Source organism: Pelodiscus sinensis, chromosome 5, assembly GCF_052426305.1.
Source record: "Pelodiscus sinensis isolate ZL-2025 chromosome 5, ASM5242630v1, whole genome shotgun sequence".
Lineage (NCBI taxonomy): Eukaryota > Metazoa > Chordata > Testudines > Trionychidae > Pelodiscus > Pelodiscus sinensis.
In genome coordinates this window covers 57,437,483-57,459,423 of record NC_143056.1, presented here as the reverse complement: position 1 = coordinate 57,459,423, position 21,941 = coordinate 57,437,483, and the positions used below count along the sequence as shown (strand labels likewise).

The window sequence follows — 21,941 nt, the reverse complement described above, 5'->3', positions numbered from 1 at the left end:
TTTTATTTGATGAAGGCCTAAAATCAGCAAACTACTCGACCAGTTTTCATACCACACTTAGAAGCCATTTCTCAACATGTTTATGTTTTGCTTTTCTTCATGAAGCCCTATAATTTATTATTGGGCAACTTTCAAATATTCATCATTAACATATGCCCCATCCACTGTTATTGTTTTGATCTTATATTTTCTTTCAGCCTTTAAAAAAAACTGAACTCTGCTTCATATTTTATTAACATGGTTACAGAATTAGGAAGGGAAGGAATCTTTACTCATGATAGGACTTCAGAGGAGCACTGGGAAAATCTTCGAGATCCGCAAAATCAGAATCAGCCAACTTTGGTTCCATATTCTTTTACACCATCATAAGAAAACAAAGGTCTTTAGGTGAATCCCACCTTGATCATTCGTATTCAGAACATTGTAACTTAGTTCAGGCAGTTCACTTCTGAGGATCTCTGGTGGTCCACAGGTATGGCTGGTTATATGGTGCTGTCTTTTCTTTTCAGCTGCTCAGCTTCATGAAGATTGCTGAAATATATGTAAGCAAGGTCTGAATCAATGCTTCAATTACAGCCTGCTGGAATGGGAAAGAAATCCGAGGTGTGTTTATATTAATGCAGTTTGTGCCTGTTTTGCTTAGATGTGTTAGATATTCAACAGTTAAAATGGTGTTTTGGCCCTTGTAACTGATTTGGCTGTTGTGCAGTCAAAAATTTGGCTGTTGTGTGTTAACACTGAATGGACAAATTGTGAGAGATGATCAACAATACTTGCAGTTATTGTGGGAATGCAGAAAAATCAGACTGACTACATCTACACTGGCATGATTTTTCAGAAATGCTTTTAACAGAAAAGTTTTCCGTTAAAAGCATTTTCGGAAAAGAGCATCTAGATTGGCAGGACGCTTTTCCACAAAAGCACTTTTTGTGGAAAAGTGCCCGTGGCCAATCTAGACGCGCTTTTCAGCAAAAAAGCCCCGATCACCATTTTTGCGATCGGGCTTTTCTGTGGAAAAGAAATCTCTGTCTACACTGGCCCTTTTGTGCAAAAGTCTTTTGGAAAAAGACTTTTGCCCGAATGGGAGCAGCATAGTATTTCCGCAAAAGCACTGACAATCTTACATGAGATCGTCAGTGCTTTTGCAGAATTTCAAGCGGCCAGTGTAGATAGCTGGCAAGTTTTTCCGCAAAAGCAGATGATTTTGCGGAAAAACTTGCCAGTCTAGACACAGCCACTGTGTTTAACTACGTTAAAAGGAGAGACCCTGTCAGTGTAAGTACAGTAAAATGGACAGAGACTTGACTTCCAGAGCCAAATAGATTAAGCAGGGGATGGAGATGAGTCAGCAGGCAGCATGCACTCCAGGTGTGAGCTGTAAGACAGGCTCAACTTGTTTCTCCCCACTGTTTCAATGATCGAGTTAAAGAAAGGCTCCATAAGAAGTCTCTTTTAGAATTTAAATTTAGTCCAGTGGATGCTGGAATTTCTTGTGGTTGGATTGTGCTTTGGGCTAAGAACTGAAATCACAGAGAGCTGAAATCACTAGGTTTGGCCCAGAGCCAAATCCACCACAAGCCAGTGGACATGGGTGAGCCAGTGCCAGAGACCAACGAGCAGGTGAATGGCAAGTGACCAGCAGAGTGGGTGAGACACCTCCCCCCTGTACACACACACACTCAAGATAGGAGGTGAACTCTTCAGATACACTTCTGAACTTTAGCCTGCCCTGACCAAGGGCAGCAACTGTGAGTGGGGTGCAGAGTGGGGTTGGGCATGTGAAGGGGACATTTATATTACTGGACGCGAGAGCTTGAGAGGAAAAGGACATTGCCTCGCCTGCTTGAGCTGGGACATTTACTTGTGGTTTTGGTTATGAACTGTGTTTGTGGTGTTTTCCCAAATTAATGCCATGTTACTTCCCTCTCTTTTTTATTAAATGTTTCTTTTCTACACTCAGACTCTGTGCTTGTGAGTGGGGAACATTGCCTCCTAGAGGAGGGGTGCTGTGTGAATTTCCCAGGTTACTGGATGGGGGCTTGAGCCAGTTCTGTGATGGATGGATGGAGAGGAACCCCTAGATATTGAACCTGGCCCTGGCTGCTGCTGGTGCTACCTGAAAGGATAAAAATGTTTAATATATATGTAACCCTTCTATTAGAGCAGATGTTAACACCTTTATTCATGCTGAGTAACACCTTTCTCCACAAGCTATTCCATTGACTTCAGTGGAACTATTGTGAAGAAAGATACTATTCATCCTAAGCAAGGATGTCTCACTTTGGCCACTTATTTGTCCTTGTTGCTGTAATCTCCACAGGGATTTTATATGTGCACAAATGGAGCGGAGCAGGGATCTCTGAACTAAAATACGGCTCATACTGAAAAAGAGCTTGGACTATATACACGAACGAAAAAGAGCTTGGACTATATACATGAAGGATTACCCTGGAAACAATCCTTACAGCACAAAGAAGCAAGTCTTTTTTTATTTGCCACACAGTACAGTTTACTTACTTTAAATTCAAGCAATTTATTTTCTTAGCAGTCAACTGAATGAATCAGCTGATGAAAATCAGTCTAGTTCCTATGGAAGTCAATAGAGCTCTACTGATTTGTACCAGTTGATCTGGTTCATTATTTATAAAATACTATAAATCAACAAGGAATCTTTTAAATGAATATGAAAAACATCTGGAGAGCTTTACAAAGTCCAACAATACACACTTTCCACTCCCCGCCCAACTCAGCACATATTTTTTTTGGTATGTCATAGATTAATTCTGAAATATGTTGCTCTTACCCTCTGACAAGGAATGTACTGGATGAAACAGGAATATTTTAAAAGACTCTTTTTTCCTGTGGAAGAAAACATACACACAAGATTAATTAATTATAAAGTCAAAATTACAATCACTAATGTCATATATGCCATCAATGTTCTTCTGACATGTACATTGGTATGCCTACACTTGCACCCTTTTTCGATAGAGGGATGAAAATGAGACATTCAAAATTGCAAATGAAGCTAGGATTTAAATATCCCATGCTTCATTTGCATATTCATGTTACGGTGCTATTTTGAAATAGCGCTATTTCAAAATAACAGATGCTGTTAAGACGCGGTTATTTCAAGAGAAACCCCTTCTCTCAAAATAACCCTTATTCCTCCTACAGTTATTTCTCTCAAAATAACTGCATCTTAACAGTGCCTATTATTTCAAAATAGCGCTATTTCAAAATAGCGCCATAACACGAATATGCAAATGATGCACAGGACATTTAAATCCTGGCTTCATTTGCAACTTCAAATGTCTTCATTTGCATCCCTCTCTCAAAAGAGGGTGCAAGTGTAGACATACCCTTGGCTAAATCAGACAGTCTTTTGCCTCAAAGGATGAATACAGTAATTCCTCATTTAACATGTGCCCACTTAACATGTTTTCATGATAGCACAATTTTTTTTTAGGAAATGTTTTTTGAATTACACGACCGTCCCTGGAATAACATGATTTCCCCAGCCAGCTCGTTGCCAGCAGCTGCGCAGGGCTTCCCACACCTCCCTGCAAAGCGGCGGAGAGTTCGCTGCTCACCACAGCCGTTTCCCACTGACTCCCCCTCGCCAGACGCAGTGCGTGTCCCAGTATGACACAGGGACGTACTCCCAACCCAATTCCCCTCCCCTTTCCTACCGTTCCCTTCCCCAGAGCCAAACACCTTCCTTCCCTGCAGTAACCCAGTCCCCTTTCTCCCCCAACCTTATGTCCTGGTCCCAACAGACACCACCGCTTGAAACGCAACCCCCACCTTTTCCATTATTTTCAATGGGAAAATTGACCCCGCATAACACGTTTTCACTTAACACGATCATTTTCTGAAACATATCTATAGTGTTAAATGAGGAATTACTGTAGACACAAATCAAATACTAAGAATGGTAACATACTTAAACCTGCAGATAACACTTTAACCTCCCTGGACATTCAGTAATGAATTTAAAAGCAGCCATCCTTCTACAAAAAAACTTCCAAACTAGATTACAAAAAGAAATAGCAGAACTACAATTTATTTGCAAATTCAATACAATCAAATTAGGACTGAATAAGGATTTAGAATGGTTATCTCACTACAAAGGCAATTTCCCCTCTCTTGGTATTCACTTCTCCCCATTAGATGCTGTGCGTGAGCCACATCCAGCCTGACTGAATTGGCTTCATTAACACTGGTCTTATATTTGATAAGTCCCTTTTCATATATATATATCCCTGCCTCTGTAATTTCCACTCCAGTTCACCTGATGAAATGGGTTTTACTCATGAAAGCTTATTCCCTAAGGGTATGTCTACACTACCCCGTTAGTTCGAACTAGCGGGGTAATGTATGCATACTGAACTTGCTAATGAAGCCCGGGATTTGAATTTCCACAAGGAGTACAGATAGTTCGGAATAGCTAGCTAGTTCGAACTATCTAGCCCGTGCCGCGTGTAGCCGCGCGGCACGGGGTTCGCACTAGCCGGCTTTTAAAAATGGCGGCGCCGGCTTTATGCTAATGAAGCCCAGGAAATTCAAATCCCGGGCTTCATTAGCAAGTTCGGTATGCATACATTACCCCGCTAGTTCGAACTAGCGGGGTAGTGTAGACATACCCTAATAAACCTATAATCCAGAGAAAGTCGGTGAATAATACAGTGATTTATGTTCCTTAAACTTATCTGAGCTAGTTGTGTGGAATTGTTTTGTTTTCTTTTGTTTTGTTACAGAACAACTGATTAGTAAGGTGAGAAGCTGTTACCTAGATATCATCCTTGCTGTTTGGAGCCTCCAAAATGCTGCTTCTCATTCCTTGAGCATTAGGCCCTGGAGCCTTTAGGGAAATATAATTCAGTAACTAGTTTCACATTTTGTAACATGCATTGCTGTGAATGGTTAATTTCAAATGTACTGTTTTACTAAAATCTGGTCTATACTTGAAATTTTATCCATATAACTATATTGATTAAGGATGTAATTTTTTACCAACACGTAATATCATGTTGGTAAAAAAGTCCTAGTATGGATGCAGTTATAACCTCAAAGGCAGGGAGGGCAGGCCAGGCCAGGTCTATCCTACAGATTTCTGCCGATATAGGAATGTCAGGTCAGGAGTTTGAATATATATGATCTTTGACTGACATAGCTATACCATCAGAAGCTGTTAACAGAGAAACAGTTACAACAGCAAAATTGCAATAGCTTGTTTCATTTACTGTTTTGCCAGTATAGCTGCCTCAACACTAGGATCACAGAATAGTACTATTGCTACACCAGTAAAATAGGATCTCACAAGAGTCCCACAGTCAAATAGTGTGCACTGATCTGCTGTAAAATTGTTTGGAGGTAAATTCCTCATTTTTCTGGTGGTATTCTTGCTTTCGTAACAGGGAGTCAGCTTTCCCATTTTGTTTTCCTGGCTTAAATGAACTCAAATGAAGAGAAGAACAAGGCCAATCTGAACTACCCCTAATTCAAGACTCAGGATTTGCAGAATTAATTAAGGTTCTTTTGGTTAATAGAAACTGTACTGGATGCTGAATTCCCCTGAGAAAGAAACACCATTCTTCAAAAGCTGTTCTGATTATGAATATCTCCTTGTCTGGTGTTTCATAATTCATTTTTGCTAGGGTGAGTTTTCAAAAGTAGTAAGCACAAGGGTGCAGAGCTGAGTGGAGTTCAAGTTGCTGCAAGCATACTGCCCAGACAGCCACATTGTATGCATTTGCTTCCACCACAACTGGATGAGTTGGGTTGGGATGTTGCCAAATTGGGGGTGGTGAAGGTGGATTTGAACTAGTTGAAAGGGTACTAGGCTTCTGGTGATGTTTATGAAGGAGCCCCCCACTTGAGGGTTGGTTGGTTTGTGATAGGCAATCTTTCTGGCAATTCAGCGGGGAAACTAATGCTTGTCCACCATCGCTTACAGGTAAACTGATCTGAAGTGCTGCAGTGAAGGGCATAGTATGGAATTGCCAGGTCTCTACATGCTGACAAGACTAGAAGATGCTTGAAGCAGTGAGAACTAATCATGGGTCATATTGCTCTGTGAAATACTTAGAATTTCATCTGGAAAGGAAGCAAGGGCTTGTCCTAATGCTCCATGGTAATAAAGGAGGGTCAATAGCTGACAACAGTCTTTCACCTCTGTGATTGGGAAACTCATTTATGGCCAGTGGTAGTGAGTGAATAGTTAACTATCTAGAAACCTATCTGGGGTGGGAGGGAGGGAGCCAGGCTAATTCCTGGTGCCTGTTGGTCCCTTTTGGTAGCAAGGTCCAGTGCAGGAATTTGTTACAGAGATGTCCAGTTTCATGATTAACCAGAATTAGAAATGGACTTAGGGAAAGCATCCCCTAAGGGCATGGGGCATGGAGAATGGGGTTGGGACTCCTAACGTCAAGTGCAGAGAGGAGGTAACTCCCTTTCTGCAGCTCCTCATACAAAGGAAGGGCAGTAGAGATCCAGTAATGGATTGGAGATCTGCTGTGAAGGTATGGGGAGTTGATAGCAGCTCTACCAGAGGAAAATGCTTAAGGAAGAAATCACGACCTGCACTATACTAATTATTACTGAATAGTTCCCAGGTGAGTTAAATTAGCAATATTGCAGGCCACATCTTCTGCATCTTTCTTTTTTCTTACATCCCCATATTCCCTTTCCCATCCAGAAAGAGATACACAGTGTAAGGCACCAATACAATTGCATCTAAACTAGGAGCGGTATATTGCTTTGGCTATACTAGTACACTTAAAGCAGTACAACTTTCTAGTATAGACAAGGCATTAGTACAACAGTGTGATGCTGTTGCAAAAAAAGCAAATATGATTCTAGGTTGTATCAACAGGTGTGTTGTAAGCAAAACTCGTGAAGTCATTCTGCCGCTCTACTCTGCACTAGTTAGGCTTCAGCTGGAGTACTGTGTCCAGTTCTGGGCGCCACATTTCAAGAAAGATGTGGAGAAATTGGAAAGGGTACAGAGAAGAGCGACAAGAATGATTAAAGGTCTAGAGAACATGACCTATGAAGCCAGGTTTCATGAACTGGGCTTGTTTAGTTTGGAAAAAAGAAGATTAAGGGGAGACATGATAGCGGTTTTCAAATATCTAAAAGGGTGTCACAAGGAGGAAGGAGAAAATTTGTTCCTCTTGGTTTCTGAGGACAGGACAAGGAGTAATGGGCTTAAAGTGCAGCAAGGGAGGTTTAGATTGGACATTAGGAAAAAATTCCTAACTGTCAGGGTGGTCAAATATTGGAATAAATTGCCAAGGGAGGTGGTGGAATCTCCCTCTCTGGAGATATTTAAGAACAGGTTAGATAGACATCTGTCAGGGATGGTGTAGGTGGAGCTTGGTCCCGCCTTGAGGGTGGGGGGCTGGACTCGATGACCTCTTGAGGTCCCTTCCAGTCCTATTATTCTATGATTCTATGATTAGAGAATTATTGGTCTAAAGGCTGGTGGCGAGTACCTTGTCAGAAGCACATGCAAGTTAAAATAAATATTACAGAGGCAGATTTTAAATTTTAATGGTAGAGGATGATTGGTGATTTGTTCTCCTTTACAGCAAAGAATTCAGCTGCCAGAGTACATAAATTTGTTTTCTCTCCCACACTCATTTGAAGGACCTGGAAATATGAGGGAAGGTGTTAGTTTTTATTTTAAAAACAAGAACTCCACACCCACCCCCCAAAAAAGAAGTTTCCAGTCATTTTGCCTATGAATCTATATTTGTAGTAAAGATCTATATAAAGTAATTCCTTGTTTGTATTTTTGTTTCTGATTTTTCCTAATGATTTTGTACAGTTTGGCCTTTTTATATTCACATCCCAAACACTCACAAAGAGATTATGATTTTATGACCTCTCAAGTGAACAAGAGGAAAACATGGCAGTTATTCAAACATGAGACAGACACTATATAGGGAGTCAAAAAAATTGTTTAATTTCCCATCCATGCCTTTCAAAGCTGGCACCAGTGTATTTTTTAACTGCTTTGTAATTAAACCTCTCTAGTATCATATTATTCTGAAATCAGTCATTTGGAGAAAATATGTAAGACTCTTTGATTGGCCTTTCTGAATCTATTTTTCACAGTTGCAAAGTCCTGGTCAAACAAATTAAATTACTGCGGCAGTATGTAACTAATTTTATGTAAATTAAGGTGTTAATGTTCTGAATCACATTCCTGAAAATGGTCTGTTTTCTCTTGCAGCTTTTCTTCATTAATGATACTATGAATAGGCAAATCTATTAATTAATATCTACAGGACTAAGTGAATAAAGTGTTGCCCCTTGATCCTTAAAAGAATTACATCTACAGATAGCTTTACGGTCCAGCTACATTTGTCAGTAGCCCACCCAAATAAATCAATATGTTTATCTTGATACAAACAAGAGTAAGCTGATATGAATTCGAGTTCTTATACAGTTGGTGAGCTATGCAAATTAATGGTCATGAGTTGGGTATTTGACTATTGTTAAATTTTAACTCCTATTTGTGTCAAGCCCTTAATACAAGCAAAACTGACACTTCAGCTTAGCAAGAAGAAAATAATAGCAATTTAATAGAACCAAACTAAGCACAATTTACAGTCAGAATCTTTTTGGGGACAGGAAATTATGAAATGGTCTTGTTACTTAACAGAACAAAAATAATGTAAGAAAAAATAAAATAAAAACACAGGTGAAAGAGCCAAACATTTTTTTTAATTAAAATGGAAAATGTTAGGAACTATTCAGAATAAAGTTGTGACTTCCTGCAAAGTAAGAGTCCTAGAAAGCTGCATAGAATATGAGCTTCATAGCAGCCAATCTAGCAAGAAAGAAGGCTATATGCCATGGAAAATACCACCAAAACAAAAGTAACTCCATGGTCACATTTTGCAGAGTTGCTTATATCTTATGTATGTACGTGCCCAGCTCCTGACTGCCATTGCCCTCACCTTTTCCTCATCTCCCAGAAGTGGATTTGTAGAAACCATAAGTTTCTGTCTTGCACCATTTCAGAAGGGGGAAAGTGGACAAGTCCAAAGAGGTTCTGTTTTATTGAAGTTGAAGATGTCATGAGATAATAGTAAGAAATCATAGTGAGTCATTCTTCTAACACTGAACAAGGGACTTGACTGGAACAAAGGAAAACAGTATTCTCACATAGCTTCACTATATGTTTGTAAGAACTTTTATCTAGAACTCTTCTGCAGCTTCCGCCTGGCTGGCTTTCTGCTGCAGATTCACAGGAACAGTTCAGGTGTTGTATGGGATAGCTTTTCCTACCCACACCATCACTGAGATAAAGAGTTTTTAACCTTTGATTTATGGTAGAAACTGATGTTTTGAGGTACCTTTCCTCTTCCAATTGTCTTGGTCACACAGGGCTTGATCTTCCTCTGGTTGAAGTAAATCAAAGTTAGCCCTTGACTGCAACATGAGCATATTTGGCTTTCTCTATAGCTATTTTCCTCAGTGGACATCGTAACACTGTCAACTCAACATTGTCAATTTGTATGGTATTTATTGGTTTTCTTAGATCCCCTGCTCCTGGAATCCTATGTCTGTGTGAGAACATAAGAATATAAGATCAGTTTTACTGGGTAAGACCAAAGGTCCATCTAGCCCAGTATCCTGTCTTCCAACCATTCATTAATTGCTAAGGCCTAATTCATGATCCTTGAGTGCCTGGTGCTGGCAATACTGCAATTATTAATTAGTTAGCTCTCAAAATATTACTATAATGTATATATAATTATATGCATTGTATGGCAAGATGATAGAGATGTTAAGGCCCAGAATTTCCAAATGTGTCTGCTGATTTTGGATGCTTAATTTGCAATTTTCAGAAGTGCTAACCATCTACCTCTCCCATGTACCTCTTGGAGCTTCAGGTACTCACTGTGTGAGGCTGCCAGCTCATGCCAAGATCTCAAGGCCTCAACTGAACACTGACAATAGCTGGAGACCAGTCTGGCTCACCTGTGTATTAGTAATGTTTAAAAAATATATTAGGTTTATACAAATGTATATATTGTTTACACTTTATGAAACACTTATAAATGGCTGCCTGTACAGGTTGAACCTCTGTATTCTGGCACTCTCTGGTCTGGCAACATCCATGGTTCAGCATGATTTTAGTTAGCTAGATGTCTACTCATCAGGGGGATGGCCAAGTTTCCTGCAGTTTCATAAAATTTGTTTTCAGCCACCAGTCCTGGCTTTTGTTCTGTTACTTAGCTCTAATTTACCACTACATGTCTTATTAGAGCCCAGTAAGCAGTGGAAGTGCTAGTAATGCTGCTAGACAATATTGACCTACAGTGGTTCAGCAAATTCTCTGGTTCAGCACTGGTCAAGTCCCCAGGGTGCCACACTATAGAGGTTCAACACTTAACTCCTAGGCATTGTGCTGGCCAGTGGAACTCATTCTGGAGTTAGTCATAGGCTGCCTAACTCAATGCACAAAGAGACTTTGATATCTCAGAATAGGAGTCACAGAAACCAACAAGCTGCCTAACTGGTAAAAAATGTCAAGGAGAGCCCCCAACCTTTAATGGTAGTTCGGCACACATTGCACCACTCTACCTGATCTGAAGCAGAGATTTGAATGCAAGTCTCCTAGGAAAGCAGGCTAGCCACTAGGTTATGTGGTGATCTAACCTGTTGAAACTGTTCCCCTTTGTAAAAATGGTTAATTATTCACTAGAGCATTTATAGGAATTTAGATCTCGCACATCCCAGCTGAGTGCTCTAACTTTGCTGTAAAGCCATTCTAACACTTTCTGGCCCAGTAGCTATTGAATTTGATACACAATGTGGAACACCTTAAACATGAGGACTTGAGAGCAGCCTATCCAGAAAACCCACACTCTGATGCTTGCAGATGTGAGAGACTTGGGTTCAAATCAGGCAGAATGGAAATCAAACCGTCAGTCTCCAGCAGCCCCAGTGAGTGCCCTCACTCCCAAACTATTGGGGATGTAACCCCCCCCAAACACGCATATATCCCTTATCTCTTTGCCTTCAGCTGAATTGTGTAGGTTTGGCTTGCACTGGGCATGCCAGCTGGATCAGATCCTGCTAGCAAGATAGGAGGGGGAGTATCTAATTATTAATCTCACCATGGTTTAGGCATGAGTTAGTCACCATTATCTTGGGGGAAATCAGAACGTAAGCAGTTTTTCACATACCCACTTGCAAAACTTAGGGAACTTCACTGGTAAGGAATATACGTGGATAGGGAATTTAAACGCCTGCAGGGTTAGGCTTCAGTTGGAGGGGGGCTGGAGAATCTCAATGCTATCTAAGTAGTAGACTTAATTGCCATCTGAGGCACCAAAACCAGTGGTATCCACAGCGCCTTAACTCAAGATCTCAAAGCCAGTTAGTAATACAGCAGACACTAAAGCCCTGGTTTCCGTTCTCCTGCTCTAACCACTATATAAACTGCTTCTTTTACTATTGTAAGCAATTATTTAGACTGAAGGTTAGATTCACAGATTGCTATGAATTTTCATTCAAAAAGATGAAGTGACCTATTTTAAATTCTAAGTGGTAACTCTGGTAAATAAATTTCTCCTAGCATGTTAACATTTGTTCAGAAATCAAGATCTAGGCTCCAGCCGCCTTCACAGATATCTACACTTTAAAAACAAACAAACAAACAAACCTTTTTTCTGTGAGGAAGAGCAACTGAGCCTTGTGTACACAGTCACTGTAAAGGAGCCCGCACTTGTTCCAAGATGGAATGTGAAAAAGAGCATCTGGAAAGGTAAAAATAAAATAAACTGAAGAGCAGCCATGAGTGAAAATTCTCCCTTGAAAAATATTATCAGTGCTACTGAAAAAAAGAAGATAATCCAGATTATAACCACTCCAGTACTAATAGGAATTCTGGAGAACAAGTACAGTGCCTGACAACATGAAGGCTTATCTAGCAGTGAATAAGAGAGGAGGGGTGAGGAGCTCAGGGGTTCAAAAAGCTTTTTATAAAAAGCTAGAAATAAGGACAACAGAAAAGCCCAAATCTAAAGACCTGCATATTTTCTTCAAATTTGGCCCTATTTAGCATGTACCATATGAATGTGTAACAGATGATGCATGTGGGTAGTGACAATTGTTTTAGCTCTTCATCTGAAATCTCAAAATATATCTTGTTTGAAATTTAAATGAAGAACAAAGCTGTTCTTAAATACAGTTCTTGCTGTGTGTAGCAGGATCTCCCCAAACATGGGTATCAGAACTTGTCCCTATCTCAGTTTCCCCACTACATAAACTGGCAGGCGAGCTCACCATCAAGTGCACCCATGACACTTGCATGACAGTCACCACTCCAGGAAGGTGACAATTGTTCAAATACATGCACAGCTCCCAGGCAGTCAACAGGATTGCTGGGCCACTCAGCAATGTGCGGTGGGTCTGGCTCCGTGCTCCCAGAAGGGATGGGGGGTTGTGCGGAAAGGGTGGGGTAGGGGCAGTTAGCCCTCAGCTCTTCCTGGAGTGCGCGGTGCACCCCTCCACCAGCTCTCAGAGCCAGCTAGAGCTTGTGGAGTGGGTATCTGTAGAGCACGGCAACTCTAAGGAGCCCAGGGTTCTGGCTGCCACCTTCACTGCAGTAGTGGCAGTGACGGCTGAGAGTCGCAGGCCCTTTGAAATCACCAGGCCCAGTCGGCAGGCCTGCGCAGTTCAACATGCCCTGACCATGCTTAACTTTCACGTACCTATGTAGAACAGCTGTCATGTAAGAATGTGGAGCATGACTGCAGAAACCAAAAGTATTCCTCCATTGTGGAAGGCAGGGCTCTGGACTGCTAGGTGAGATCATGGAAGTGTAAAGTGCTGTAGACAGCAGGGTCCGGTTACCGTGTAGTACCATGTTTAAATAAAAATTCTTTAGTTGCTAAGTATAAGTATCCATGTTGGGTTAATACGCATCTAGTTTTCGACTAGACACCTAGTCAAAAAGGGACCCTCGTGGCTCTGGTCAGCACTGTTGAGCGGGCTGTTAAAAGTGCAGCTGGCAGTGCAGCAAAGCTAAAGAGGACTCCCTGCCTGCCGTGGTTCTACATGGCTCCCAGAACCAGTGGCATGCCCTTCATCAGGCTATGTCTACACTGCAGAGGTTTTTTTGGAAAAACAGTAATTTTTTCCAAAAAAACCTTCACTTACGTCCATGCTGCAATCATGTTCTTTTGAAAAAAAATCGAAAGAACAGAGGGGTTTTTCCAACTTTGGTAAACCTCCTTCTGTGAGGAAGAAGCCTTTTTCCAAAAGAGCTCTTTCAGAAAAAGGCGTGTGTGGACGGGGAAGAGGGAGTTTTTTCAAAAGAAGAGGGAAGAGGAAAAAGCACAGGTGCCCTGATGGCCACTCCATCCATAATAATCACAGCTTACATGAAAGACAGCATCCATTCAGTGTGGATGCTATCTTTTGAAAAAGCAGATCTCTTTTTCCATGCATGAGGACGTTGTCTTTCAAAAGAAGTTTTTCTGGAGAATCTCTTCTGGAAAAGCTTCTTTCAAAAGATGCCTGCAGTCTAGATGTAGCCTCAGGCACCTGCACATATTGGCAGCCAGGGAAACAGCCAATGGGAGCTGTGGGAGTGATGCCTGCAGACAGAGCAGCAAGCCAAGCCACTTGGGAAATGCCACTGCTTCCAGGTTCTGCTTGAGGTAAACACCACTTGGGGTCTGCACTTCTGAGCCACCTTTGTGCTCTAATCCCCTACCTCAGGCTTGATCCTTATCTCGTCCTCTGAACTCTTTAAACCTGCCCTGAGCATCCTCCTGCAACCCAAACTCTCATCCCCACCCTTACCCCAGAGCCTCATCCCCAGCCATAGCCCTCACTCCCCTCACCACAATTCCCTGCCACAGCCCTGGTCCTCCTCCTTCCTCCCAGCCCCTTAGTCCCAGCACAGACTACCCTCCTTACACCTCAGCCTCTCACCCCCCCATCTCTACCCCAAGATCTGCACCCCTAGCCAGTACCATCACCCCCTGCATCCCAACTCCCTGCCCCAGCCCAGAGCCTCCTCACACATCCTGAACCTCTCATTTCCCTCAGTCCCCTCCCACATCTCAATCACCTGCCCCAGCCCTGAACCTCTCCTGCCCTCCAAACTCCTAGGTTCCAGCTGAGAGCCCTCTCCCACACACTGAAGTCTTCATTTCTGCACCCAGAGCCCACACTCCCCTGCCAGAGTCCTCACACCCTACCACACCTCAGTCTTCTGAGTCAGCCAGATAAAAATGAGAAAGTGAGTGAGGGTGAGGAGAGCAAATGACAGTAGGAAGGGGGACTGGAGTGAGTAGGAGTGGGATCTCAGAGATGGTGCAGGGCAGGAGCAGGGGCAGGGCTTTGTATGAAGGTACAGCAAGGGGTATGGTAAGGGTGTTCGGTTTTGTGCAAGAAAAAAGTTGGCAACCCTAGTTCCGTGCATTATTGGAAAGAGCAACATAGTGCACAAAACCACAAAGGATGTCCTTCCACAAACTCCATCTTGAAAATTATTTACCTGCCCATCCTCTGCTTTAAACTGAGTAAGCTGCCCACTTGACCATGAAGGTGCCTAATGATCTTTGAAAATTTGGGACACAATTTGTAATGCACTGTTATAGATGTAAAATACTGGCTTTGCTCTCTATTAAAAACTATTTTTCCAAATCTTGATATGTGCTTATCAAGTACTTCTTTGTGTGTTAATTCTATAGACATTATATGATACCAGAATGTTTTTGATAGACTTTCATCTTTTGATAATATGAAGAAAGCTATGTTTGCTACTATTAACAGGAATGTAGTATCTGCATCCTTCACAGGCAAACAATGTAACATAATGAACTCCCTGAATCTTAGTAGTAGTAGTACACAGTGATGCAGTGATTAGTGTCTGAGTAACAAAAATAAAATGAATTCAGAGCAACAATAAAATTAAGGACTATGGAAAAAATTTCATTTACGACCTGTCTGCATTCACTACAGCCTTAGCTTTGTACTTCACACAACCTGAACTGGTAAAAATAAGCTCATTGAAGATATACTAAAGAGTATATTATGGCGATAACCACCAATACAGTACTACATAGATAGCACTATTCTGCTATTTATCTTTTGCATTGAGTCTTTGTAAACAGAAATATGATTTACATATCAGTTACAAGACTTTCTAACCCCTCCCCAAAATATAAAACATAACAAGGTGAAATCTTGCCCCCATTAAAGTCAACAAGAGTTTAACTATTGATTTCCGAGTGGTCCAGATTTCACCTCACATATGATATATGTTTTCAGGGCATAGATAATTTTTTTTTAATTGTGTGTCATTTAACATTGCCCAAATTCCAGTAGCTATCCAGATTCTGCAGTTAAGCTACTTTTACTATTAATGTGAAATACTAGAATAGTAAAATATCCTAGTCAGTTATCATGTAGTGTGGAATCTGCATACATGTTGTGCTGTACATCTATAAGAAATTGAAAGAGAATCCCATTCAGTATCCCTTGTGCCAGAAAATCCCACACCGAAGTCAACACTGTATTTTTTTTAAATTGGTCACGGGAGTAATGATGAGTTACCAACTTCAAACTTTATGGAGATCTTAAATGTCACCAGTATTATGGCATACAAAGTTAAACCAACTTTTACAGATGAGAAATGCCTTTTGAATAGCAGTAGTGAAATTTATCCCACCAAATGAATTTCTGTGAAATGATTGCAAAATGAACCTATTTTTTTAAACAGGCAAAGGGAAGGGACAGTCTGAGATTTACACCTGATTTGTGTTATAGTAATCTTTGAAATTAAGAAGTGTATCCTTGCATTTCATTAAATTCTAGCTAATGAGATAACTGTCTTCCCAAGGAGGGAGTGATGAAGTACTCATGCCATAAAGCATAAATTAATGCTGCAAGGTTAAACACTGGAACTAACTCATGTTTCAACAAAAGCCCCTACCAGCAGTTAAATTAACTGACATAAATACCATAAAATCTGTCTTTATTTTAGTCTCAGATGATGCTTCTTTTTACACCCCTGCTTTCAGTTTGTATAACTCATTTTTGCACATTATTGCATGCACCATTTGCCATTTACAGAATCAGCTACAACTGGAAAAAGGATTTAAGGAATCAAATACTCGGGGAAAAAACCTGTGGGTATGAGGGATACCCCTATCATACTTCATACTGCAAGTACTGTTTAAAGAAAATACCACAATAGACAACCACAGTTCAAAGAAACAGTTAATTATGAGACCAGACCAAAGAAATCTACTTTTTCAAGCTTTTTGATAGACATTTTGAAAAAAATGCTAAAGAAAACCTGTGGTGATAATAGGTTTGATATATATTCTGGCAAAAATTATATCACATTAATGAGGTGGCTTAAAGGGCTCATGCATTTTGTAGGAGGCATTTCAATGTATTAGTATAATTAGCAGTGATGAGAAAACTGTTTGGAACTGAATTACCTCTCACGAGTTCATTTGAGCTATATGAAATTACACCATGCAAGAAGGAAAATTATGGAGCCATCCAGAGAGAGTTCATGCTTGATTTGATCATAGCCACTAATTGGATGATCATTTTCGTAAAGCTTTTCAAATGGTTGACAGTTTCTGCCTCTCATTTTTTTAATGGACTAGCTCTTTATTTCTTGTACTAAGCAACCAAACATACATTTGTTAGAGATTTTGGTGTTTCTACAGGAACCTACAGGTGTAATTGTCACAATCTGAGCAACCTTTGTCCCTTAATTAGCTGCTTTTTGGGGACCCCTAATGAGAGTTGCTGTTCTTGCTAACAATCTTAGAGAATACCTGATGAGTAAGACTCTCCAAAGTCTGATGCATGTCAGCAGACACCCTATGACAGCAATTTAATGAAGTTAAAAACTGACCTGATTCTGATGGCTGGAGTAGCATTTGTGTTGTACAGCTTTTGATTCCTGTTAGTCTAATTTTTTAAAACATGAATTGGGTGTTCTGGTGAAGAATAACAGAAAGGTGAAGGATACAGGAAGGAGAGCTTATTAATGAAAATACTTTATGAGCTCTATTTCTTAGCCCCCTAATATCCAATAACACAGAGGGAATTGAAACCATGGGTAGCTTTCTTCACAATTGAAACGAGGTGTATGATACATAAAATACTTGAATTTTGGATGGTTAAACATTTAGATACTTTCCTCTTTTATTGTGTTTTTTTTCCATATTCTTTACAATGTTTCTTTCTTTTTTTAAAAGCCATTTTTTCTGTTCTTTTAACACAAGCATTTTGCAACCAGGTTTAGACTTGGTGTCATCCTGAATGGAAATTATTATTGCCTAAAAATAGTACTTTTTTCAAATAATACGTTTTACCTAGTAATCAGAAAGAAAAATCTTTATAGGAAAATAAATAGGGCTATTCATTTGTGGCTGAAAAAAAAGATGTAGGATTAAGTCAAAGAGTATTTTATTGCAATGATAAAATATAGTTATATAGGAGCAACCAACTAAGGTTAACAAGATTCGGTATAATATATCTTCAGACTTTTAAAATGTGATTCTTTTGCAAGGTTAAAAATCTAGTTCTCAACTTTTTTCAGGAATTGAAATTCTTTCTGATGTTACCATATTAAAATTAAAAGGAAAACAAACTACCTAACAAAACATTACAGAAAAGCACTACGGGATTTATTATAAAGTGCTGGTATTTGTTTATATTTTAGACTACCCTATATATGTAATGGAAAGCATATTCTTTCCATATAATCCTATATCATTTTAATATAGCTTTTACATTCTATCAGTCTATAGAGAATTGAACATAAAATGTTATAGGTTTTAGCCCTTATTAAATCCAAAAGATTTTTCCTTAAATTAACATACCTCACAAAATAAAGTTTCAACTTTAAAGCAAATCTACTGGAAATTGGCGGGTGCATCTTTGTACTGCAGCTAAGTCTGAAGAACACCTGGTTTACCAAAAAAAAAAAAAAAAAATTGTAAGAGTCTCGCATGCAGATTTGGGGTTTTATCCAGGTCACACTGAAGTCAGTGGGAGCTTAACTACTGACTTCAGTGAAAGAAGAACGAAGCCACCAACTAACAAGTACGTGTATCTGGAAAAATCCCCCCTTTTGAGCATAAATGATTAGTCCACAAGATCTATTATATCAGAGGATTGCTACAAGTGCTCCATAGAGTGCTGGCTGATCACATGGTGATACCTCTCCTTTTTCCCTCCAGCTGCTAAATTGTATTAAAAGAAACTAAAAATGCATTTAATATTTTACTTTTCTACATAATACTCTAGGGCTGTGTCTACACTGGCATGAATTTCCGGAAATGCTTAAAACAGAATAGTTTTCGTTATAAGTATTTCCGGAAAAAGAGCATCTACATTGGCAGGCTGCTTTTCCGGAAAAGCCCTTTTTCTGGAAAAGCATCTGTGGCCAATGTAGACGCGCTTTTCTGGAAAAGAGCCCCGATCGTCATTTTCGCAATTGGGGCTTTTTTCCAGAAAAAGACTACTGGGCTGTCTACACTGGCCCTTTTCCGGAACGGTGTTCCGGAATAAGGACTTATGCCCGAGTGGGAGCAGTGTAACTTTTCTGGAATAGCGTCTGATTTTGTACAGTAGAGCGTCGTTGCTTTTCCAGAAATTCAAGGGCCAGTGTAGACAGCTCGCAGCTTATTCCGGAAAAGCGGCTGATTTTTCGGAATAAGTGGCCCAGTGTAGACACAGCCTAGTTGTCACAGGAATGCTCTGTGACTGTGTAAGCCAACCTCTTCTCTACTATGCATATATAGGTGGCATCCATGTAGTAGTGTGTATTATCAAAAATCTTTGGAGTATCCCATCTCATCTGAAGATACTCTCATTCACAAACAGCTGAGAATTTGCAGATTCACATGGATTATTGAAAAAACAAACTTTTTAGTTCATTTACTCCTTTCCTTTACTTCTACAGGATTGCTTTGTCCATTTTAGTGCTAAATGTCATAGGCAATTCAGACACTTTTTTTAAAAATCTCATCATAATGAATACAGTGAAGTCAAAAGTTAGACAGATGGGGAAAAAATACTATAGACAACTGAGGTCAAACACGGTATAGTCCCCAATTGAGAATGCATTGCATACTGAGAAAGGACAGTATGTCAATGGTAATAATATTACAATAATGTTCATCTAAGTAACTTTATAGTATGTGTTATCAGTATAAAGGAAAATTATTGTCAGTGATAAAACAGTATTTTTATATCTATAACCTCATACGAGGGGTGGCAATCTTAATCCATTACACAGCAATTAATCAAATAATATTAATACAGCAGAGTCTTACAGAAACTTGGCAACATGATACAATTGCTCCAAAAAGCCACTTAAAGATTATTTCCACTTCACAGCTTACCCCCGCTATAGATGTTCACGCTTCTGCTTCACTGCAAGTAGGTTAGGTTAATTTCTGAGATAGGAGAATTATCTGTCTTTCTGCGCAGAAAATGGATTGTTTTTGCTAAGGAAACTTTTGTATTTGAACTACATAAGGTTATAGGAATAGTTCATCATCTGTAAGGTTATTCTATACAACAGAAAACAGTTGGATGAAATTGAACACTGAATCTGAGTTTTCTCTGATATGGTAAGATTTTTATATTGAGTGAAACAAAGGGAAAAGAAGACTCTGTATGAATCCTTTATTTTATTAAGGAAATTTAAACTTTTGGGGCCTAATTTGAAAACCTAGAATTATTCTCATGACCTCGGTGGAGTTATTCCTCACTTACGCTAGTGCAAGAGATCTGAATTTGGCCATGACACTTCTACTCCTGGATACCAGGATACAAATTAATAAATAATAAATAATATTGCATGTTATGTTTTACTATTATAACTGTCAAAGATATCAAAACTTCAGACTCACGTTATTAATCTGCTGTCCAACAAGGGCTTCAATGTATCAAAGCAGGCACTAAACACAGAGAGACTTATAGCACTGAGGAATCTTCATTTATTTTTGAAAAACAGTCTAATTCATCTCTGATGTAACATCACTAACATCATCCTCTGTGAATTAGGGTGAATCTAGCTCAATATTTGCTTTTTTTTTTAATACAGTAAAAGCAGATGACTGTTAACTCAGTTGGAACAAAGGCAGATATGATGCTGCTGTTATAGTCTTTAAATCTAGATTAAAAACTGGAAGTTCAAATGGGGCCATTTAAAGAGGCTTATGGGGTTTATCACACCATTCATCTTAGAGATTCACATTGCTGATGCTGTTCTTAGTGAATAACAAACACCCACAAATATGGTTACAAATATTAAACATGTCACAAATATACTGAAACCTATATGCATCAGAATTTGTGTTAGGCAATAAATGCCCTGCAATTTAATAATTTTACCAGTCTTGAGGCTGCTTTTATCTAAGTCAGTTAGCAACACTCCTGAAGACACCATGTGCCAAGTGAGGATTTCTGGAATGTGCCATGCTGTGGATCTGCCCTTTTTCTGTCTCCTACCCTATGGCCAGAGAAAGTGGGGGTGTTGCAGGGGCTGTGTCAGCATGCCTGTCATCTCCAGAGTGTGGCCTAGTGTTCAGGTGTGGTGTTACATGTTTTTTCTTAGGTTAGTGCTCCCTTAATTTATTCTAGTGACACAACAGTCTGTCAATTCACAAAGTCTAGCTCCCTGGCCAGGTAATTGCTAAATTCATTTCCCTTCTGAGGAAAAAACAAAAAAGTCTAGAAAAGAGGAAACTCAAAATCTAATGTCTTTCCAACCAATCTCCTGGTAACTATGGGTATGTCTACACTACAAAGTAAATTCGAACTAACGGATGTTAGTTTGAATTAACTTTGATAGGTGCTACACTAGCGCTCTGCTAGTTCAAACTTAATTCGAACTAGCTGAGCGCTTAGTTCGAACTAGGTAAACCTCATTCTACGAGGACTAAGCCTAGATCGAACTTTCTTAAGTCGAACTAGTGGGAGGCTAGCCCTCCCCAGCTTTCCCTGGTGGCCACTCTGACCAACACCAGGGAAACTCTACTGCCCCCCTCCCGGCCCCGGACCCCTTAAAGGGGCACGGGCTGGCTACGATGCCCGTGCCAGGTGCAAGCCTGCCAGCACCCAGCTAGCAGACCCTGCACCTGGCACGGCTCAAGCCAGCCACCTGATGCCCCCCAGCCCTCCCCCTCTTCCCGGGACCAGGCTGGCGGCTCCCGGGAGCTTGCCCGGGACCGCAAGAGGCGGGCACCCGCCTGGTCTAGTGCAGACATCGTGGACCTCGTCCACGACCTCCGCACTAGGCACAGGAAAGCGGCCTTCTAGGGCAGGAGAGCTGCCAGCCTGGCCACCCAGGAGCAGGTGTGCATGAAAATCAAGGTGGTCCACTGAGACCCCCGACCCTGAGCCCTGAGCTTACAATGGCCGTACTGGGTCAGACCAAAGGTCCATCTAGCCCAGTAGCCTGTCTGCCGACAGCGGCCAACCCTAGGGACTCTGGAGGGGATGGACCGAAGACAGTGACCAAGCCATTTGTCTCGTGCCATCCCTCTCCAGCCTTCCACAAACTTTGGGCAGGGACACCACTCCTACCCCCTGCCTAATACCACTCCATGGACCCAACCTCCATGACTTGATCTCACTTCTATTTAAACTCTGTTCTAGTTCTAGCCTTCACAGCCTCCTGCAGCAAGGAGTTCCACAGGTTGACTCTTTGCTTTGTGAAGAACAACTTTCTGTTACTAGTTTGAAGCCTGCTACCCATTCCTTTCCTTTCGTGTCCTCTAGTCCTTCTATTATGGGAACTAATGAAGAACTTTTCTTGATGCACCCTCTCCACCCCACTCATGCTTTTATAGACCTCTATCCTATCCCCCCTCAGTCTCCTCTTTTCTAAAGTGAAAAGTCCCAGTCTCTTTAGCATC

At 40.6% G+C, this 21,941-nt stretch overlaps 1 long non-coding RNA gene across 5 annotated transcripts in view; it reads right to left on the bottom strand.

Annotated features, from left to right (window-relative positions):
- Positions 1 to 216: 216 nt before the first annotated feature.
- Positions 217 to 21,941, bottom strand: part of LOC112547391 (uncharacterized) — a 34,628-nt gene continuing 12,903 nt past the window's right edge. The window contains exons 2-8 of one of the 5 annotated variants that reach the window (XR_012903184.2): positions 11,690 to 11,783; positions 9,920 to 9,999; positions 9,372 to 9,581; positions 7,500 to 7,656; positions 4,793 to 4,864; positions 2,804 to 2,859; positions 217 to 531 (exon numbers count right to left, since the gene is read on the bottom strand). This is a non-coding gene — a long non-coding RNA (uncharacterized LOC112547391). The remainder of the gene's footprint in view (positions 532 to 2,803; positions 2,860 to 4,792; positions 4,865 to 7,499; positions 7,657 to 9,371; positions 9,582 to 9,919; positions 10,000 to 11,689; positions 11,784 to 21,941) is intronic. The other 4 variants (XR_003091133.3, XR_012903188.2, XR_003091135.3 and 1 more) reach the window with 4 other exon arrangements.